Genomic DNA, 21,410 nt, shown 5'->3' with positions numbered 1-21,410 from the left:
CCAGCCGGTGTCATTCGCGTTAGCAAAACCCGCTTGCCGGGGCGGAGTTCCCCGGACACTATGCTCTACCCTACTAAACCCGTCCCAACCAACTCAACGCAAGTGTCGTGACCGCGTTCTAAGGTCACTTAAAGACTGATTACACCATATTGAAATAGGATCGGTATAAAAATATTTTCTTTAAAAAAAAAAACAAATGAGTAAATCTTTTGGACAACCATAATATCGCAATGTGATCGTCTTACGTGACGTCAGCAATGTGAGTGCCGAGTCATCGCGCGGCAATCTCCGCCAGATGGCGCCGGCGCCGCCGTCACAGATTGTCTACGTCTACACGACAATAACAGAAAGGGGATAGGAGAAATAAGAGAAAAAATGCATCACAATGATAAATTGATGTTTAAAGACATATCAAAAAAAGTTATTGCCAAATACATTTGTGAAAACGTGGTTTATTGTTTAACTAGCGAGTCATATTGGTCAGTGTAAAATACAACCTCTTTGGCTGACCAGTGTGAATACAGCCAAAGAAGTTGAATACTGGCCACCGAAACACTGCATGGTTTTAGAGAAGATATAGAAAAAGAAGAATGAGACGCGTACAAGATGTGAACATAGTTTTACTTATTTGTAAAACATGTAAATAAGTTTGAATAAATATGATTTAATTACAAGTAAAGGTTTTGTTTTGTATTTTTGGCTGCAGCGCTGTCGGTGTTAAACAGTTCACAAAATTCGCAACTAAAATGCCGCTACTCTTGTTAGAATTTCGGTCGTCTCGGACAGCTTCCGTATAACGACCAGTATAACTTGATCTGTTATATAGCTGTGATTATTATTTTACGATAAACATTTAGATCATTTCAGTATGTGTAAATCTTATTAGAATCTAAGTTGTATATGGATATGGTAACCATTCTATAAGTTGGACCTACGGTCATTGTGAGGGTTCACTGTCATACCAAACAAAATTTTTCAAAACATTAACAATTAAAAATGTTCTCTCCAAAATAGGATACACTAGCTGTTCCCGTGCGACTTCATCCGCATGGAATTATAAAAAACCTTATTTTATTATTTACATTTGACAAATTAAAAAATGTAAAAACCAAATGACAACCATGCCAAGCTTGCTACCTTGATTTTGCAGCTTGTAGTTTATGGTCCCTTTCCTACATTAAGATTTTTTCTAATTCATCTACCCACAGTGAATAAGCGTGAAAGTATATAACTTAAAGCGTGTTGTACGGTAGGGCTTTTTATTAAAGAATTATTCAAAAATAAGCTGTGATTGCTGACATCCTACGCAATAAAGTAGCGTGTGTTTACGCTTTATTATATTAGTATAGATTTAAATTATTTTTTTTTAATAGGTAAAGCTTAGCTGCAGTTAAAGAAAGCCGTACATTTCGTAGACCAACCACGTGTCGACGGGCGTTGACCTCTCTGCGTTGACTGTCACCCAGTGTCACTGGGCGCGGGCGACGCGTGCTATTGGTCGCCGATGTCGCGGGCGGTTAGGCGACATCTCTGATTGGTCGCCACTGTCGCAAGGCAGGCGGGAAATGGGAGTTCCAATTTTAAAATGACACAATTTAAATTTGGAACTTTGGAACGATGGTTTAAATTTGTCTTATCTGAAAATTTATTAGGTACCTATAACATATTCATAGAAATTAAATTTACTTAGTTAGGCAAGTAAAGATATAAGTAGAAAGATTTAAGGCTTTTTTACTCCTGTCACCTAACTTTTTTAAAACTAACATGACTATTAGATATTACTCGCGACTTCGTCTCCGTGAAATTAAAAAAAAAAATAAAAAAAATATGGTGCAAGAATTTTTGAAATCGATCCAATAGTTTTTGAGTTATTTCAATACATACAAAAATGCAAATCTTTCCTCTTTATAATATTAGTATAGATATAGAAAAGAGCAATAAAAAATGTAAAAGTTTAAGGTAAATAATTTTCTTGTCTAACGGAAATATACCCGTTTAAAAATATCTTTTAAATCTTACTAATACTATAAAAGCGAACATTTAGATGGATGTCTAAACGGCTGAACAAATTTCGATGAAATTTGGTACAGAGGAAAGTTTGGAAGAACACATAGGCTACTCACTTTTGTTTTTTTATTCCATACGGACGGAGTCGCGAGCGAAAGCTAGTAGGAAGTAAAGTTATTTAAACAGTTTTCATTTGCTTACATTAGTATTACGTACGTAGGAATGTAGACACTTTTCTTGCCTTCTATACTCGTTACTCTGGCATAGAACAGATAATTCCAGTAGATCTGTGGCCTGTAATATCAGCAGGCTGGGGGGTCACATAGGGGGTTACCAGGGGGCGCTATTGATCGCGCCCATCGCCCCCTACCCACCTCTCCGTTCAACCCCTTGCGACCTGCAGCCTAATACCTATGCAAACAAAGTACGTCTTAGCATTCTGTAAAGAAATTACGCAATTTAATTTTATTAACAAAAGCTTTTTTTTATCTGTGAAGACTCTGCTGTACTTGCTGATATAAATGCAACGAAGATCTATACTTCTTTATTTATATAAAACCTTGTTTACTTGTTGCATTGTCTTAACAAAGGCAGACAAATAGTAGAATAAAAATTTACACAAGTTTAACTATTTCTATGATAGTAGAGTCCGAGCGTTTGTGTCTCAGTGGTTTAAGCACTTGACTTGTAATCTACAGGTCTTGCGTTCGAATTCCGCCATGTACCAATGTGATTTTCGATTTTTCGAATTTTCATATGTACACAATTTACCCGAAGTTCTTACGGTGAAGGAAAACATCGTGATGCAGCCTACACATGTCAGCGAAGAAATTCAAAGATATGTGTGAAGTCAACCAACCCGCATTGGGCCAGCGTGGTTGACTGTGGCCTAGTCACCCTAACTTAGGGTTGGCTCCGAGCCCCTCGGTGGCTACGTATAGTGAGCTGGTGATGATGATGATAATGAGAGTCATAAACAGTAGGTTTAAATTATTCTAATAAAAACACAATGTTTCGCTTCCAATGAGAAAACTTAAATATGGACAACATAATTATGAGTTTGCGAGTAATATGTAGAAATACAAAAACAAGAAACTTATATGTATATACCTATAGGCAACTGTAAAGAGTTTATAATAGTTCGGCAATAAAAGCATTTTGAGTTTATTTTTGAAAATATTAATAGTGTCACAATTCTTAGGTTTATTTTCTAAATCCTGTCATTATTTCAATAAAATGTAACCAGAGACAGTGTTGTAGATAGTAATAAAGTGGCAACATAATGAATTTCAAATCGATTATCCACGAGACATCTGATCGATACACATCGATATAAAGGCATCGAGCAATCGACATTCCTTATGTTAACGACACTGCGTGAACATAATCTTTGACTATAGAGAAATGGGCTAGACAAAGAGTATCTACTAGATAAATTTTACTATTTTTCGGCGGTGAGGTAAAGGAGTTTTTTTTTCATACTAATACAACGAACACAAGCAAGTTTAGAATTTTTTTCTAGTAGAAGGTTCACCACCTTGACAGATCCTGTCTCTTAATAGTCAAAGATCGTAAGGCATTAACATTCGACATCATTTACCTTTAAATCACACCGGCTGTGTTCTTCAGTACTAATTACTTTGTAATAAACATTTAATTGTATTTTGAACTTTAATCCTTTGCGATAAAGCTTAAATCTCTAATGCACTTGAAGGTGTAGGAGACAAAAGCAGTGAATAGACAGTAAGCCGACTGTTACACCGGAGTGTATTATAAAGTTACAAAAAATACTGTTCTACAAAAAAGTCAAGAAAAATTATATGTACCAATCTTATCTAAAAATTCATAAGTATTGGATTGCTAAGTTTCCTATCGCTTTTTTATGTTTTATTTATTAAGACATAATTGAAATGAATATAAACAAACATAATAAAACTAACTGTAATTTCGTCTAATCAAAAGCATTTTAAATCAATTATCTATTCTTCACAATTCAAAATACTGTACTTTATTGTCGAATTCGATTTACAACACTATACTTCGTATTCAGTTCGTTTTGGTGTAACAGGCGGTCGAGCACACGATTTTATATACGTCATTATAAAGGCTGGTCTATAAATTCGATAGCATCGTCTAGATCCCGCTCAGCGATGCAGACAACTTAATATTACTAATTTGCACTCAGCCGACACTATCATCATCGTTAAAAATATATTACTTAAATCCTTAAGACTAGATAGTTCAACGCTTAGCCAAGATCTAAGTTACTTTTACAACAGCATTTTTAGATTAATGGACGCAGGACCGCTAAAGAAGACTTTATTGTCATAGGTCAAAGTCTATTTTAAGATTTATATGGAAATATTTTTCGCGTACATTCTCTCTTTTGTAAATGAAGACCTAAAAAGAAATGAGATGAAAGGTGACATGATGAAGAAGGGAGTGATGACTGAGATGACGGATGATAGGGTTATTTAGAGGACAAAAACCCGGTGTGCCGTAAGGGAGTAGGATAAAGTAGGGAAGATGATTCTTTCGGTTGTCCATTGCTTTCAGACAACTCTAGCTTGTTGAAGATCTATGGGCAATAGTAACTTCGATACCTTAACGATTTGACCGCTTCTGCATAACTTTCTAAAATAATCTCTAAGCTCCAAAGCATATGCATGCAATTACAATATGTATGTAGCGTATGTAATGTATATGTTATATGTTTATATATGCAGCCGGCGGGAACAATGCTTCGCTAACAATGTAAGCAGATGCGCGTGACACCTGAACGGAACCGACGCCTCCCGCCCCGCGCCCCCAACCCGCCGCCCCCCGGCGTAAATCATCTCTATACGACTCAAATAACCCTACATTAAGGGCTGATAAACAAGCAACAATTTATTAAATGTACGAACTTTATTTTAGTAATATTAATAAGATACGATTACATTAACTTGACTTTTGAGGTTAAGGATAGTCAAAACCAATGTCAATTATTACGAATATATTGCATTTAAACGTCATTAATCTATTAAATTTCAATATAACGACATTACCAAAAAGGAACCGTCGGATGCATTATTATAACTACTATAACAATATTCCCTATTTCGATACATGTTTTTATGAACTGACAACACTGCATTTCGAATGTCACGCCTCGTTCATCGACGCGCGGGAAAATAAAAGAACGTTCTTTTTTCAAAACCTAGCGCCAGAAAAAAAAAACGTTCATTTTAAGTTCGGAACACGGTTAAAAAGGTTCCGTTACATCCTCATTTAATCAAAGGATGCGTTCCTATCGACGCATTATGTTCCCATATTGTGTTTTGTTTTTTTCTGGTTTAGTCTCGTTTTGTCATCCACGTAATCGAATTTTTGACAAACAATGTGGGATGAAATTGGTTCCTTTATCGATGCGCCATTTATGGTGGCGGGTAAATTATCGATTGGGTCTTTGAATCGATGTCTTCTTGTTTATATCGGAAGATTTATGAGATTTTGTCTTTAGATAAATTGAATCGCTTTGAAATGTGTTTGCACTTATATTCATATATTATTGCTTTAGGGCGTGTAATTTAACGTTAATTCTGTTTAATAACCGATGAGATAAATGTAAAAATTGCCTACAATTGTTTGGAAGGAAACTTCTATTCTAGTAACATGTAAGGTACACAATTTCTTTGTTTCTTTAAGCCTTTTAGACATATTTTGATACTGTTTCCTATGTCCAGGAAACTATTCTAGCGCCATCTATCTGTAACATTTAAAATAAAAAACAAATTAAAAAACAAAACACAAATCAACTTACTGAGTGTTTAGTGCCGTAATAGGAGTCTCTGATCGTTTGGTGCCGTAACACAGGAGTCTCCATACGTTTGGTGCCGTCCAGCCAGCAAGGGCCACAAACCGCCTGTGGCTGAAACAAGCCACATAATTACACAGATCACATTTACGAATGTAAATGTGCCGGGATTAGGGCTGTCAAAAAGTATAGTAAATTAAAAACCTACATCTAATTGTATTACTGCTAAATTAAAATTATTACAAGTTACAAATTAACCCTAACACTACCAATGATAGGCTTCCGCGGCATTCAAAACTATAAACCAAGTCTCGTATAATAAATGATATTATTTTCAAGGTAACAATCTGCGTATATTTGACCTAAATGTGACCCAGCATAAGAACCTTTTTTAATATTATATTATGTCACTCTTGTACATTCATTACAACTCGTATAATCTATTTAAAGTGATTATAACATTTTTAAATTCCGTTCATCCATTGTCAACCAAGTCCGTGTAATGACTTTTCAATCACACCCCTAGATGTAGCCGTCATAAATCATGTTGCGGTCATCTGCCGCCCGCGGCGCTGCCGACGCGCCGTACTAAAGCCATTATAACAAGAGCTCGTGTTACTTGAGATAATTTAAATTTGGAGTTCATTTTAAAATGGGCACGTTTCAAATGTGTATCAACGGAACGTATTGTAAGCTGTGTATTCTTTTTTCAAATCGCGGCGGGCGCGTCTGACAGATGTATGCAATGTTGCCATGTGCGTTGATAGCGACTCGTAATACGTATTTAAACGGTGAGATTGATAACCGTTTGGAGGCATTGAAAACCCTTTTTATAAAATTCCCATCGACTTAAAAATTAATGATGTTATTATAATTGTATTTCGTGTTATATTTAATTGTTGTCGCTTTAAAAACTAAAATTATATTGCTCGTAATTGAGTTCAATACGTAGGTTGGAATCTATGCTTGCGAAGAACCATTCGTTAACGACACAATTATTTATAGTGGCGACACTAATTAATAAATCTAGGATCTAGACCATTATTAACTAAAATCTTAATATTATAAGTGCGTAGATAAAAGGATATAGGTGTAAATATTTTTTTTTTGGCTTTTCGAATTCAAATGTAATATTTAAATCACGTAAAATCAATTAAAAATCACTTCAAAGTTACAATCGCAATGTCTCGCTTATTAAATCGAATATTTCTCGCAACTGTCAACAAGAGTACAGATAACAGTGACAAGGCGCGGCCGATACAACTCGATCGATTCCCAGAATCGAAATGGAATCGACTTATTTATCGATAACATCAAATCGATTCAATCTACTATCGCCAATCTCGGAACAAGTTTTGCATGAATAAAGTCACACTCGCCTTTACCAAAATGCAATATGGTAACACTTTAGTCAAAATTAATTCAATCTATCTAAAGTGTTGACAAATGTTTCATACGAAAAATCTAATAGTAATCTATTAGTCAAATTAAGCATTTGTTAAAGGAAAATTTAATTGGTCGTATAAAGTGGGTTAAATCAAGTTTATAACGTTAACTACAATGAAACAAACCGACGCGGAAACCACGAAATCAAATACAATTGAAAAACTAACAACATTTAAATATTCTACGGCCAAATACTAAAAAGAATCATAAATACTTCTTTAAAATTTGTAGGGAATTTGGAATTCAAACGTAGTTTTATCATTTATATGGCGTTTCAATATACAGCCGTTAGTCTATGATTTGTCGATGGTCTCAATTTTTTTTAAACGATGTTAGTCGAATGATTCCTGAGTGTTCGACAAATTTAACTTGTTCTATACACACGAATTTAAAGATTGCTAGAAGAGATATGTTTTGATTATTATAATTGAACGTAATTTATGCAAAATCATAAAAATTACAATAAGCCATGACTTTTAAAAATGTCTGGAAGTACATTTGCTTTAGTTTAAAATAGGAAAATAATACCGATAGATGAAAAATAGATAAACAGAATTTTACTTAAGACATATTGTTCAGAAATAGTGATTACTTCAAATGTCCTAGAAACTTACGATTTTGAATTTAAATAAAAAATATTTTATGGTACAATTTCTTGCACCATCCAATAAACCTATATCTATGTTATCAATACGCCGCTAATGAAGGCAGGAGTTTTGCGATCGTTCCTTTTTCCCTTTTCATTTGCTTCAATCGAGTTCACCGGAAAGGGGAACTACTCGTATAAATTGCCAACGCTTCCAACCGGAAGATATCAAAATGGCCGACCATTTGAGCCACTTCTAGCAAAGACTCAATTAAATTCTGCATTTAATTAGAACTCTAATTAAATGTTTTAACATTGGAAGGAATGGAAACATGTTTTTGTAGTGGAAACTCATAATTACAAAGATTTAAATACATTGCTTTCTACTAATACTTTGTATATTGCGTTGAATGTTGTATCGATATATGTAAGTTACGCAAGCTAAATGTATAGAACTGTCTTTTGTTCTCTGTAAAGATTTCCTTCATTAATATTAACAAGACTTCCAGATTCACAGAGATTAAAAAATTATATAGAAAAGGCATTTTGACACTTCACTTACGACATTTTTCTCAAGGAACACTAATACTATCAATTGATAAATCTTCAAAACCACTTGTCATTATTATTAATTGTATTTAAATTATTTGCCAATAGTCGCCTATTACATGTTTATATTTTACTAGCTTTCGCCCGCGACTCCTTCCGCGTGGATTTAAATTAAAATAACAAAAGCAAGTAGCCTATGTGTTCTTTCAGATTATCCTTTACATCTGTACCAAATGTCGTCGAGATCCGTTCAGCTGTTTAGGCTACAAACTTTAACAAACATCCAGCCATCCATCTAAACTTTCGCATTTATAACATTAGTAAGATTTTGTGACGCTGTTTATTTAGTTTAATTGAAAACAAAACAACTTATCATAATTTTGTTTTTATTAGATGTCAATACAAACCACGAGTTGACACTAAAATTGACATCTAATATAGTACCTTTCAGAGAAAGTACCAGTGAAAATAATTTGTTCACTGGCGAGTCTATATATATTTTTAATGTCTGTTCGCAGGACACTATACCGTGATTTACATTACCTCGTTTAATGCAGTGTAGTCACCATACGCCAATTTACGCTACAATGGTCGGTCGTTGATATATGACAGAATGATTGATAGCCCGCGGTGTCGCGATGTCGCGCCGCGCGTGCCAGGCGCCAGTGGAAACGGGTCCTTATGATCGTTTTTCATGGTGACAACCCTAATTACTTTATATTGATTTCTTATTTTACTACAGTCATTTTACGGAGCGTTAAATAAATTGAGTAGTACCTGAGTCGGAATTACGCATTATTGACGTTGCCTGGAGCTTACATTTTTAGAACAACGTAAAAAGATTTTAAAAACGATTTTAACAAAACCAAATGAACAATAACTGCCAACCCTAGACCGAGTCTAGATGTTCGGCTAGCGATGCCCATATTTCTGATACAAAATGAAATGTAGATAAAATGTGTATGCCAAGTAGGGATGTCTTAGTATAGATTTTGTATGCGAAAGTGAACTGAATGCGGCAGTTTGTATATTTTCATTAAATATTCAATTAATTATATTTAAACTAGCTATTGCTTGCGACTCCATCCGCGTGGAATTAAAAAAAAGTGAGTAGACTACGTTTTCTACCAGACTATCCTCTACGTCTATGACAAATTTCATGGAGATCCTTTTAGCCGTTATGACAATAGTAGTCAGGACATTTTTTTAAACTGTATAGAATAATATAAAGGTAGGTTCACACTGGCGACACAGCAGTCATTAATCGCTGCGTTAATTGAGCGTTCTGTGCGATCGCCACGCGCGCACCCTGTCGCATGTTATCGCTGCAATTATGCAAATTTCATGGAAAATTGTTCGACACTCTACAGGGCTGGCAATTTACATGAAACTTTATTTTTTTTTTAATTTCATACCAAAAATAATATGTTACGAACATGTGAAAACCATCTGTAATGTTTATAGTTAACATATTATGTCTACGCCTATGGTTCGTAATATTGAAAATATACTTTTCACAAAAATGTTATAAAAAAGTTTGAAACTTGTGTTATCCAAATTAATAGAAAATTCATTTAAGTTCGATATTTTTTCGAGTTGAATTTGAGAACATTTAATAAATTTGACAACCCTATTTCGCATATAGTAATTGTTAGCACTTATTTTATTTCACACGGTGAGCCATCGCTCATGATTGTGTACTCACCCTTAATTTATTTCACAGCAATAAATATAGCTTACGCTTTTTAAATCAACTAATAAAGAAATTTACGCCGTTCTTCACAACTTCGTACATCTTACTCTTATCAGTTATGAGTAACGTTATCGAATAACCTTTTTTTTTATTTTTAATAGTAACAGGGTCACATTTTATTTAAGAAATCTTATAAAAAAACTAAAAATTGAAGTAACAAAATAATTTTGAAGTAGAATAATTTCAATATCTTTAAATCTACACTAATATTATAAAGAGGAAACATTTGCATTTTCAATTTTTGTATGTTGGTTCACTATTGGTTCAGTATTACTTCAAAAATAACTATTTTTGAAATAACTCAAAAACTACTGAACCAATTTCAAAAATTCCGGCACCATTTAAAAGCAACGTCATCAGTAAGTAACATAGACTATATTTTTAATTTCACGCGGACGAAGTCGCAAGCAACAGCTAGTAATTTGTTTATGTTGCTAATATAAAAACTTACATTAAGACTCTTGCAGTAAAATATGCGCGCTACCGTACCATGTCCCTTTGTACATTCGCAAACAAAAGTCTTGCGGTTTTTCTGACAATTGTCGCATATCAACAACATGGCGTCGTGTGACATTACACCAAATGACGCAAACATCGGCCGAATTTAAACCACTAATTGCAAATCGCAAACCGCAGTGTTCGTAAATTGTAATAATTCGTGTATTATCGTACATTCAGAGGTATTATCGACACGCTATATTATTAAAAATTCATATCTGCATTATTGATGTAATAATTTCGTTAATTTTTATGCATTTAAGGGTCATAATGCAGTAATTTTTTTCTATTTATAGAAGTACTAGCTTACGCCCGCGACTCCGTCCGCGTGGAATAAAAAAACAAAAGTGAGTAGCCTGTGTGTTCTTCCAGACTAACTTCTACATTTATACCTAATGTAAAACCTTTCAGCCGTTTAGGCTACAAACTCTAACAAACATCCATCCATCCATCTAAACTTTCGCATTTATAGTATTAGTATACCGTATGGTGTAATTAACATTTTTTTTGTGTTTTTTTTTAAATCAAATTATCAACTTTTATTTCAAGAATACAATTATGAACTTTGTGAGCTTTCGCCCGCGCCTTCGTCTACGTAGATTAAAAAAACAAAAGAAAGTAGCTTATGTGTTCCTCCAGACTGTACTCTACATATATACCAAATTTCACCGAGATCCTTTTTACTACTTAGGCTACAAACTCTAAACAAACATCCATCCCAACTTTCGCATTTATGAGATTAGTAAGAAGTAACGATTTATTTACGAATTATTTCTAGTCGAATGTTACTTATGAATTAGTAAAAACTTTTTTCAGTCTTTCCGCTGCTTATATGAATTGAAATCAAACGTTCCACCATATTTAATAATTGTACTTTCTGTACCCCTGCTCTATGTGTACACAGCCCTTGTGCACCCATAGCAATTAACCCTTCGTAGCCTGTCGCAGCCCTATATTACCCCTTTAATAATCCATCCTTTGTGTCAACTGTCGCTCTGAAATACTGAATTAAAAGTGGGTGTATTATTTTTTTTGCCGCCTCCTCTACTAGTTAAGGGTAGTTTGGAGGGGGTTAAGGGTAAAACACTCGGTGTTTCGAAATGACAGGGCTTTTAAAGAATCTTTTCAACGACGTCGAGTGCAATGTAATTTGTTTTGTGGAAAAATACATGAATAGTAATTTGACTTTTGAATGTTTGAGCACTTTTTTGTTTGTACGCTCTTTGTTCGTGACTGTACGTGGGCACGTGAATGCAAAAGTGTTCGGATGTTTTTGTATAAATTAATGAAACGCAAATTAAATAACAACGGTGAATGCTTAATTGAATGCAGACAAATGATAAGAGAGAGAGAGAGAGAGAGAGAGAAAGAGAGATTCTCATTGAAATTTAACATCATATATACTGGTAAACTATCTCGGCATGCACGAACTTCTCATAGTTGGTAACAGACTGTAACGCATAACTGCAATATCGATAGCGGGACTAAGTTTGTTAACTTGATCGATAACCAACAACTCTAGTCTCGTTCATGTTTAAAGGAATTACATCGACAGTCCAGTAACAGGTACTAAGTTACAATAGATTGAAACATGGTTAGTTATAAATACAGCACGTCTGACAAAATAATGATGTCAAAGTATATTTTACCGCATAATATCAACCCTTCGTAACGTAACAATGAGGTAAGAGAACCCGTACATCACTCCTACAGATCTGAATTTAAAATGGCGGCGTCTCAGCATAATTTCGGATGACTAAATATGAATCCTTGCTCAAATAACAAGGGGCACGGCCCCAGCCCGCAAACATCTCAATTACCACTGTTATTAATTCAGAAGGGTGGTTATTAATCAGGATTCTCCGTAAACATCAAACTCGGTGACGCAGAATCGGTGTTGTGAAGGAAGACGTCGCTTTTTGTTTATGTCCTTTATGTTGGCTAAAGTCTCTATGTGTTTGGTTGACCTATTTCCCCGTTAAACGAAAGTAAGGTATTTCGGAAACTCATTTCACGAAGTTATCGAAATAAAACACTAACGAATGGTTAAAAAGTTTTTCAATTGTAGTTATTAAATTTAAAAATGAAGAAAAGTTTCATTATCTTAAGATAAAATTGTACGACAATTTGTTTCGTGTGTTCAAAAGGTAGGGTGGAATATTAAAGACATTAAAGGAAAATCGGTAGGCGTTTATCAGCACCGACAGATGGCGTTTCTCACGTTACCTCGTCCTTGCAACTCGCGCTATTAATGCATTGTTTTATCTGTTATCTTACAAGGTTGATATCTTTCATATTTCGTGAATTTACGAGCCATGTACCCAAATAAAGCAAGCTATTTTTGTCTTTCTGGTAGCAAATAGTTTTTTTTTTTCCTCTCTAAAAACCTCTTATTTTTCTTATAAGTTTTATGTTATAGACTAGCAGTTGCCCGCGCCTTTGTCCAGGAATATAAAGATAAAAAGTAGTCTATAATATGCCCGTATACATCAGGTACCCTTCAGTGAAAGTCAGGTCAAAATCGGCCCAGCCGTTTCGGAGATTACCGGAATAAACGCGGCTTGCGGACAGACAGACAAAAGTATTTTAGATGCGATTTTTGTTCACAGCAACGCAAATACACCATTTTCCTAAATTCTGGAATTTTTACTTTTGATATTACAAACAGACACTCGAATTTTATTATACGTATAGGTTCTAACTCTTTATATATTCTATTTCATATATACATATGTACGAACTTATATGTATCACAGCGATCTCCCCTGTGTCTAGTCCATTATGCTGTGCCACTGAACACCCTAATATGATTATCGGATTACCCATTAGTGGACATATCGAGAATCAATTAGTGACAATAGTCGGATGCAGATTGGTTGCGTACTATGTTTAATTTAATATTAGAAAGTTAAACTAAATATTGAATATAATTATTGTACAATTACAATAGAGGTGTTCTATTCTCATCATCATCATCATCATCATCATCATCATCAATAGTCTTTATCTGCCCACGGTTGGACATAGGTCTTCCCCAATACCTTCCATAGAATACGGTCCTCCGCCTTCCCCATCCAAGACTTTCGGCCGTGCGCACTAAGTCATTCCACATGGATGGAGGACGCCCTATGCTCTTGTTCACCTTTCGAGGCCTACATTCGAGGACTTTCCTCACCCACCTAGCGTCGCTAGCTATTCCTATATTCCTGTTCTATTTCTTAGGCCGTATGCCATTGTTCAAATAAATCTCCATATCATCGTAGAAGTTTTTTGCTAAAACTTTCTAGTTATTAATTCAATGTAAAAGGGCGAATTCGAAGTGAACGAGTCGTCGCTAAGGAGGGTTAATTTGTTTTGCAAATTGAGGGCTAGGTGGCGTATTGCAGAGGGAACATATCTTTTATATTAGTGTAACCATCAAATCAAGGTTGTTTTACGGATAAACGAAAATATGTCTACAGTAACCCATGGCTGCGATAGATGCCTTAATTCATGTATAGCGTGACTTAAGGCTATTCAATGCCCCTCAAGTTTTGAAAGCGATGTACAAAACTCTCATGATCTCTTGAATGTCTATGACGTTGGTATTATGGGGTTAAACAGAGGGGTCTATAGAAATGGTCCCGTTTATAATGGAATAATGTACATCTTAAGTTTATTAGATAAAGGAAGAGATTGTCCAACCCTTCGTAATGTCGTCAAGGTTTTAGATAATATTTTTGTTGCAAAATTGCCAATGTTATTAAATAATTGGATGATAGTAAAATTTGTCAAATAATTTTGTCGGGAGTTTTAAAGCGGAAAGTTTGTACTCTTCGATATTTTTTACTTTTTTTAATATTTTTCGTATAAAGTAGTGAATCAAGATTTATTTTATCTTATAATTTATGTCAAAACTATACATTGGTAAGATTTTTCGTCTAATTAAAGTTGATTCACTAATTTGAAAGTCACACTTCATTTGTTTAAATTATGCTTTACCTCGTTGAGTTAAGGTTTAAATTGCAACGGTAAATGTTTCTTTGAACTTTGTGTTCACTGTCTTCAATTGTCACTAAATGTGACAATCTCATTAACACTCCATACAGACTTACACGTCTAAATAATTTCGATGTGAAATATATTAGAATGTAAGTTATAATTAATGTACCCATAATGTTCATATTAGCACTATTTCAAGTTATTATGTGTTGGTTAGTTCGTCCACATATCTGGAAATAGAGAGTCTATTACGAATGTTTGTGATAATGTAGTCGTTACGTCATCTACAAAATTCGTATGAGATTTCTTGTTCTAAACGTCGGGCGTGAAGACATGAATGTAATAAAAATTATATCGATCACGTTTCGTAAACGTTCTCTATTCGTGATAATCCCTCGGATGAAAACAGTTAACACTCTTCTTATATGAAAAACGCATCTTAATGTCAGAAAATACTTCATCAGATAAAATATGCTCGTAAGGTACTTGATATGATTAACACAAATTAATTCGTGTCTTGAAAAATCATCAGAAAAAATCGTAAATATTGTGGTAAAATTAGTAAAATGATGCATTGATGTTGTAAAGACATTAATTTCAAGCCCAATTTTAATCCGTCAAAGCATTTCACTAATAAACGTAATCTTTTTATTAATAATCTCGTAATAAAAATGCCTAATACAAGAACACGAAGCCGATAGCGGCGGCAAGATCAACGCGGTGCGTGTCCGGCTCGAGGGACCATGGATAAAACTGTTTTAAGTGACCCTTTAAGACGGACCTTAAGTGTCCAATTAGCGGTGCAGTGTTAAAATGACCGCGGCGACACTGAGGGGCCAAATTTACACCGACCGCGTACAAAGAACTATTGATGCCTTTTACAGAGCTAGCAATTGTATAGAAGTGCCTTTAGGAAAAGATTTAAATAAAATTATTTTTCGTTTTTATCAAGAAGGAAGTGTTTAAGTAATTAAAAAAATAAGATAGTAGTAGGTTTTAAGAAAAACTTTCCTGAATTATTGTTTTATTCCACCATACTACTAATACTATAAATTCGAAAATTCAAATGGATGGATATTTGCTTGATACATAGTTGTAGAACATAGTTTGGAAAAACACAAAGTCTTACTTGGTTTTTTCCTAATTCCGCGCGGACGGAGTCGCGGGCGAAGCCAGTACAGGTACCAATGATGACGGCAACTGATCCTTGTATCCATGGTATCTATAGAACAACAGTATACTTAGTAAATATCACAGATAATGTAGATAAAAAAGAATGAGTTTAATCTTTTGCCACTTCTGTTAGATTTGTAATGCTAAAGTGCGGCATCATAAGGAGTAGTGTCACAGCACAATGCAAAATGGTCTCTTTGTCCGTTGTTGTCCTTTTTAATTCGTAACTTTTATGCGTCAAAGTGATTCATTCGGCATTTTTCAAACATAAACAAATATCAAGTAAAGCCCCCGCAATCTTTATCACAGACGACGAAGGTCCATTTTAGGAAGTGGAAATTGTAAGAATAAAGTTTGTTGACGTCGTAAAACTTCTGAGGTCATTTATTGGAAGGTTTTGTGATGACAAAAAACTGCATTAAAAAAATAAAATGTAAATTGGAGTTTGTCTAATTATCCGATATTTTATGTTTTACAGATCGTTGAAAATTGTTATTTACTAGTTTTTGTCCGCGACTTCGTCTGCGCGGAAATAAATACTTATGAATTAGCAAACGTAATATACGTTATGTTCTAAATCTGAGTCAAATTTCGTAAAGATCCGTTAAGGCGTTTTAAATACACATAGTAACAAATATCAACCATCCAACTCTCGCATAGTTGTAAAAATAACACTTTTTTATCCTAACAAAATGGATTTAATTCGGTTTAATATAAAAATTACGTCTTTTGTTCTGCTTTCAGATAATAAAACCACATATCTTACAACATTATTTGTCTTAATTATAAATATGAACGTTTCAATGGATGGATGGAAGTTTGTTAGAAGTTATCTCCAGAACGGCTCATTAGGTCTGGATGAATTTCGGTACAAATATAGTCGGTATTATAATTTTTAATTCCGCGTGTAGAGTCGCGGGCGACGCTAGTGTTTTTATAAACATAAAAACATCGGAATGTTACAAATCTATTAAAAATTCCTCTTTTAGCGACAGGTAAGTTTTTATGTTTCCATAGACAATTTACAATACCTCTATGGTATACTGAAAGGATAAAAAACATTATGACAATATGATCGCAGGCCATAGACGGTAGAGCGGTCAGAACAAACATTGACTCTGCGTACCCCGGTAGCTTTTAAACAGTTTGCTTATACCGTGCTAATGTGTCCTGCGATGCCGACGCGACCGATTTTTTTTATGTCTGCTGCCAGTGGCATACGAAATAGTGTCGTTTTATAGCTTTGTTTATGAGTGTTACCTGTGAATGTTTATGTTCCAGTTTCGCCGCTGACAGCAAGAATATTTGGCAACGGATTTTTTAGGTTACATATATTTTACGTCCGAGAAGCGCGCGCACACTTTTAATCAAACTGTCGCACAACTATTTAGTTACGCTTTCCATTCCACATATCTCCATAACATGCGTACCTACCCACACTACTCGATTTTTAGTTGTACAATCTTATGTTGAATTGGCAGAGAAAGAATCGAAAAGCGCACAACAGTTGTGCGCCCGCTCTAAGAATACTCAAGCAAGATATTGTTAAAAACTAACGCGTATTTAGGTTCATGGAAACAAACAAACGTTTATTTATTTAACAATAAAAAAGTACCAGATTTAAAATCGAATTATGTGATATTCCAAATAAGAAACTTCGAGAAGTGACACAAGAATCGCGTCGAAAAGCCATTTGTCTATTATTAGAACAAACACAAGCTTGGACGTCGCCATAGCGCCACGCGGCGGAGGTCTCCGGGACCTACTAATTAGTATCTTACACAGACCATCTTTGGTGCGCCGACTATCCTGTACACATCCCTAACACTAACGTCCTGTATCCTTTAGTGCAGCACTTACGTCATTTTTGTCTTTAATGTCAGACTAATGCAATGTTTAGATACAGTAGTGGTCTTCGGTTTGGACCACCAGCGGATGTTTGCCCCCTTAGCACTCACGTCGCCACTTTTACAATAACAATAACCTCGTAATGTGTGAACTTTAAAACGCTAACATACATTCATTTGTAAATGCGTTACAAAAACGATACGAAAGCTATAGGAGTTGGTTGGTGTTATTGTCCAGTGTGCTCACTTATTTGAGGTAAATTGTGAATTGATTACAGACAAATTTATGATGTCCTGGTACCATAGACATCTTTTGTAATATTCATGTATTGGCTAGCTTTGGCCCACGACTCCATCCGCGTGGAATAAATAAAAATATCCTATATGTGCTTAAATCCAATCAAAAGTATAAAGTTCTATTCATAGTTATTACTAGCTTTTGCCTGCGAGTCCGTCCGCGCAGGAATTTAAAAAAACAATTGCACGTAGCCTATGTGTTCTTCCAGATTATCCTCTACTTCTATGCCAAATTTCGTCGAAATCCGTTCAGCATAAGGTTACAAACTCTAACAAACCTCCATCTATATGAACTTAAGAAGATTTATATATCGAAAACTTATTTAAAACTGAATGACTTCCAGATTTTGTCGCATTCTTCAAATAATATTACAATACTGACAAATATAACTCGAGTTACACAAGTAAAATTGTAAAATATAATTTCGAATACTGAAATTTACGTAGCGAGAGTTAACATCCAACTTTTCTAACGACCAAAACATTTGCCAATTAATACTTTTCAACCATGCGAGTAATATCGCCCCCGAATAAATACGAGACCATAAAATAACAGAAAAAAAATCTCGTCCCACCCTTTTAATCAGCGCAACCCCCGTAATCAAATCTGGGACGCCATTAAGGGATTAAAAATAATATCCAATGTTGAAACTAGGGTCCGATTGGACGCTTGAAGGACCAGGGGACGCTTTTAATGGACTGTTGACATTTTTTAGGGGTCGCATTTGATGCTGCATTTTTATATATTAATAGGCCCCTTATGTGAATTTTTAGATGTGTTACATACATTATCAAGCAGGATTTACTTAGTTTTTTTTTAATTAAAAACTAGCGTCCATTCTAACTGTCTTAATTCTATAAAAATAACAAAAATAGAACCTTTACAATTGTACTTATAATGACATAAAACTAATAACAATTCATACTTTTTGCCTTATTTTATTATCTAAGTACCACAAAACAAATAACTATAAAAAAACCATACAAATACTTCACACAAAGAAAATGACAATTAAATGTATCAAATTCAGTTGTGTATTAAAAGTGAAATAAAAAAGCAAGAATTAGATCCCCCGTTCTCGTATAACTGATCCGCCGTGAATTAAAACGCTGACCGAGTCGAGTTCGGCGCAAACAAAAAACATATAATTGGCAAACAAGGGGATAGAGGGCGTTTGTACGGTGCTGTACCGCATGCCTATTTTGAATCACGAAATTTGAACTTTGAACACTCATTTGAAAATATCGTTCTTACTAATATTATAAATGCGAAAGTTTAGATGGATGGATGTTTGTTAGAGTTAGTAACCTACTGAACGGATCACGATGAAATTTGCTATAGAGGATAGTCTGGAAGAACACAAAAACTACTGGTCCGATTTCGAAAATTCTTTAAGTAACATAGGCTATATTTTTTATTATTTTTTTTTTATTCAACGCGGACGAAGTCGCGAGCAAACTAGTCTACACTAATGTTATAAAGAGAAAAGATTTGTATTTTTGTACTGGTCCGATTTAAAAAAAAATCTGCACTATTAAAAAGCTACGTTATCAGTGAGTAACATAGGCAATATTTTTATTATTTTTTTTAATTCCACACAGACGAAATCGCGAGCAACAACTGGTAACATATTTTTCGTACAATTACCATTTTACCGAAAAAAAAAACTTGTCAATAAGTTAGTGTGTGAAATTGTAATACGGAAATAGTAAATACATAAGGAAGAACATAAGATCGGCGCCGAGTCCAGTTAAATTTAACCTGCAGTTAAGTCGCGTTGCCGGCGGACGTCACCCGCTAATCTCACTGCCGCAAGTGCGTCACTGACACCGATAGACACATCTCTATAGAGATGATATTACCAGATAAAATAATCCACAGAAACATCCAAAAATAACTTAAAATGATTAACAAATTAGGATAAATTCAATCAAGTCTAAAAGCATTAAATCTTTTCATCTAATTCAAGCGAAATAAAAAGCTTTTACTTAAAACTAGTCGAGATCTAGAAATAACTCTAAAATTAGGCCGATTTAAAAAAATCTTTCACATTTCAAAAAGCTACAATATCACTGAGTAACATAGGCTATATTTTGTTACGATTTTTTTAATTCCACGTGAACGAAGTTAGCAAAAACTAGTTGGTTTTAGAAGGGCAACTTATAATCATCATATCAAATCATCATATGAACAGCTCTTACTAAATACATCAAAGACGAAACTAAACCTCGAAATTACGATCGACTCCAGGATTACTGACAAGATGTATTCTATCAATCTACGATAATAGTACCTCTGCTATTGTGTACAAAGTTCAAAGTCCGTTGCAATAATTCGTAAGTTGTCTCGATCCAAGGAACATATCCCTATTGACATGTCAGACGGCTTTATGTTCGTGGCAGTTTATCGACGTTTATCTACAAGATCATTTGATTCTCACCATCATTCAGCAGTACATTTCCTTGGATGCTAGTTTGTCTATGTTAAACAAACAGAAAATATAACATCTATTTGCATAAACACTCATCATCATATCCTACTCCCGTAAGGTGGGCACAAGAGGTTTCTGTCTTCCAAATAACTCTATCATACGTCATCTCCGTCATCCCTCCTTTTTTAATCATGTCATCTTTCATGTAATCCATCCATTTCTTTCTATGTCTTTTTAAACACTGTTTCTTGACTAACATATTATTATATATAGTATTTTGTTGACGATACAGCGACCTTATTAATGCCCAGTTTGCCCAATTCGTTAGTTTTTGGTTCGATAAATTCTTGAAATGCGTTCCCGAACTACGTAACTTGAGATTTACTCCTTTGAAATTTAGTTTCACACTAATAATTCCTAAACCAAGCACGAATTAATTTGTAAATCTTAATACTGCTTGACATTCGATTGATACAAGTTAGATTATCTACAATTTACTGCATATATATAAACATTTAATAAATATACCCAATTAGTTTATAATTAGAACCAAAACATACATAACAAATGTCAGCTAAATTCATATTTGTGAAGCTCCAAATCGATGCGTTATACAAAGAGGGACATAGTACAAATAGTTCAGGAGGGGTGGTTGCAGGGAGTAGGGGGGACAACCCTGTTCCCATGGCAGACACCCCGCGCGAAATTAAATTCATTGCCATCATGTCATCAATGTGGATGGGATGATGTTATGCAATAGTTCAACAACAAAATGTTTTAAAGTTAATCAACAGTACGTATTTGAAAGACAATGTAAAAATGTCACAATATTAAAAACGATCACAACAAATAAATAACGAAAAAGATCATTGTGATTCTACCCTTAACTATCTAACAAAGGCTTATAAGTCAACCTTTTTCATAGTCTTCGTAATTTACATTGTGAAAAGGTTGACAACGAAAAGCCCATCTGAGAGCACACTACTCTCGCTCTCTCTACAAAGAGGAGTTTTATGATAGTGGCAATTAATGTTGCTATCTTATA

General features: G+C 34.5%; 2 long non-coding RNA genes across 2 annotated transcripts in view; one reads left to right on the top strand and one right to left on the bottom strand.

Moving 5' to 3' along the window:
• LOC106104910 overlaps positions 1 to 21,410 on the top strand; it is a 134,950-nt gene that overhangs the window by 92,710 nt on the left and 20,830 nt on the right. The gene's annotated exons all lie outside the window — the stretch shown is intronic.
• Positions 15,763 to 21,410, bottom strand: part of LOC106104911 — a 40,125-nt gene continuing 34,477 nt past the window's right edge. The window contains exon 3 of the long non-coding RNA XR_001225700.1: positions 15,763 to 15,838. This is a non-coding gene — a long non-coding RNA (uncharacterized LOC106104911). The remainder of the gene's footprint in view (positions 15,839 to 21,410) is intronic.

The sequence above is a fragment of the Papilio polytes genome, unplaced genomic scaffold (assembly GCF_000836215.1).
Source record: "Papilio polytes unplaced genomic scaffold, Ppol_1.0 DF823399.1, whole genome shotgun sequence".
NCBI lineage: Eukaryota > Metazoa > Arthropoda > Insecta > Lepidoptera > Papilionidae > Papilio > Papilio polytes.
The sequence above is the reverse complement of the archived record's forward strand: the minus strand, read 5'-3'. Positions and strand labels throughout refer to the sequence as shown.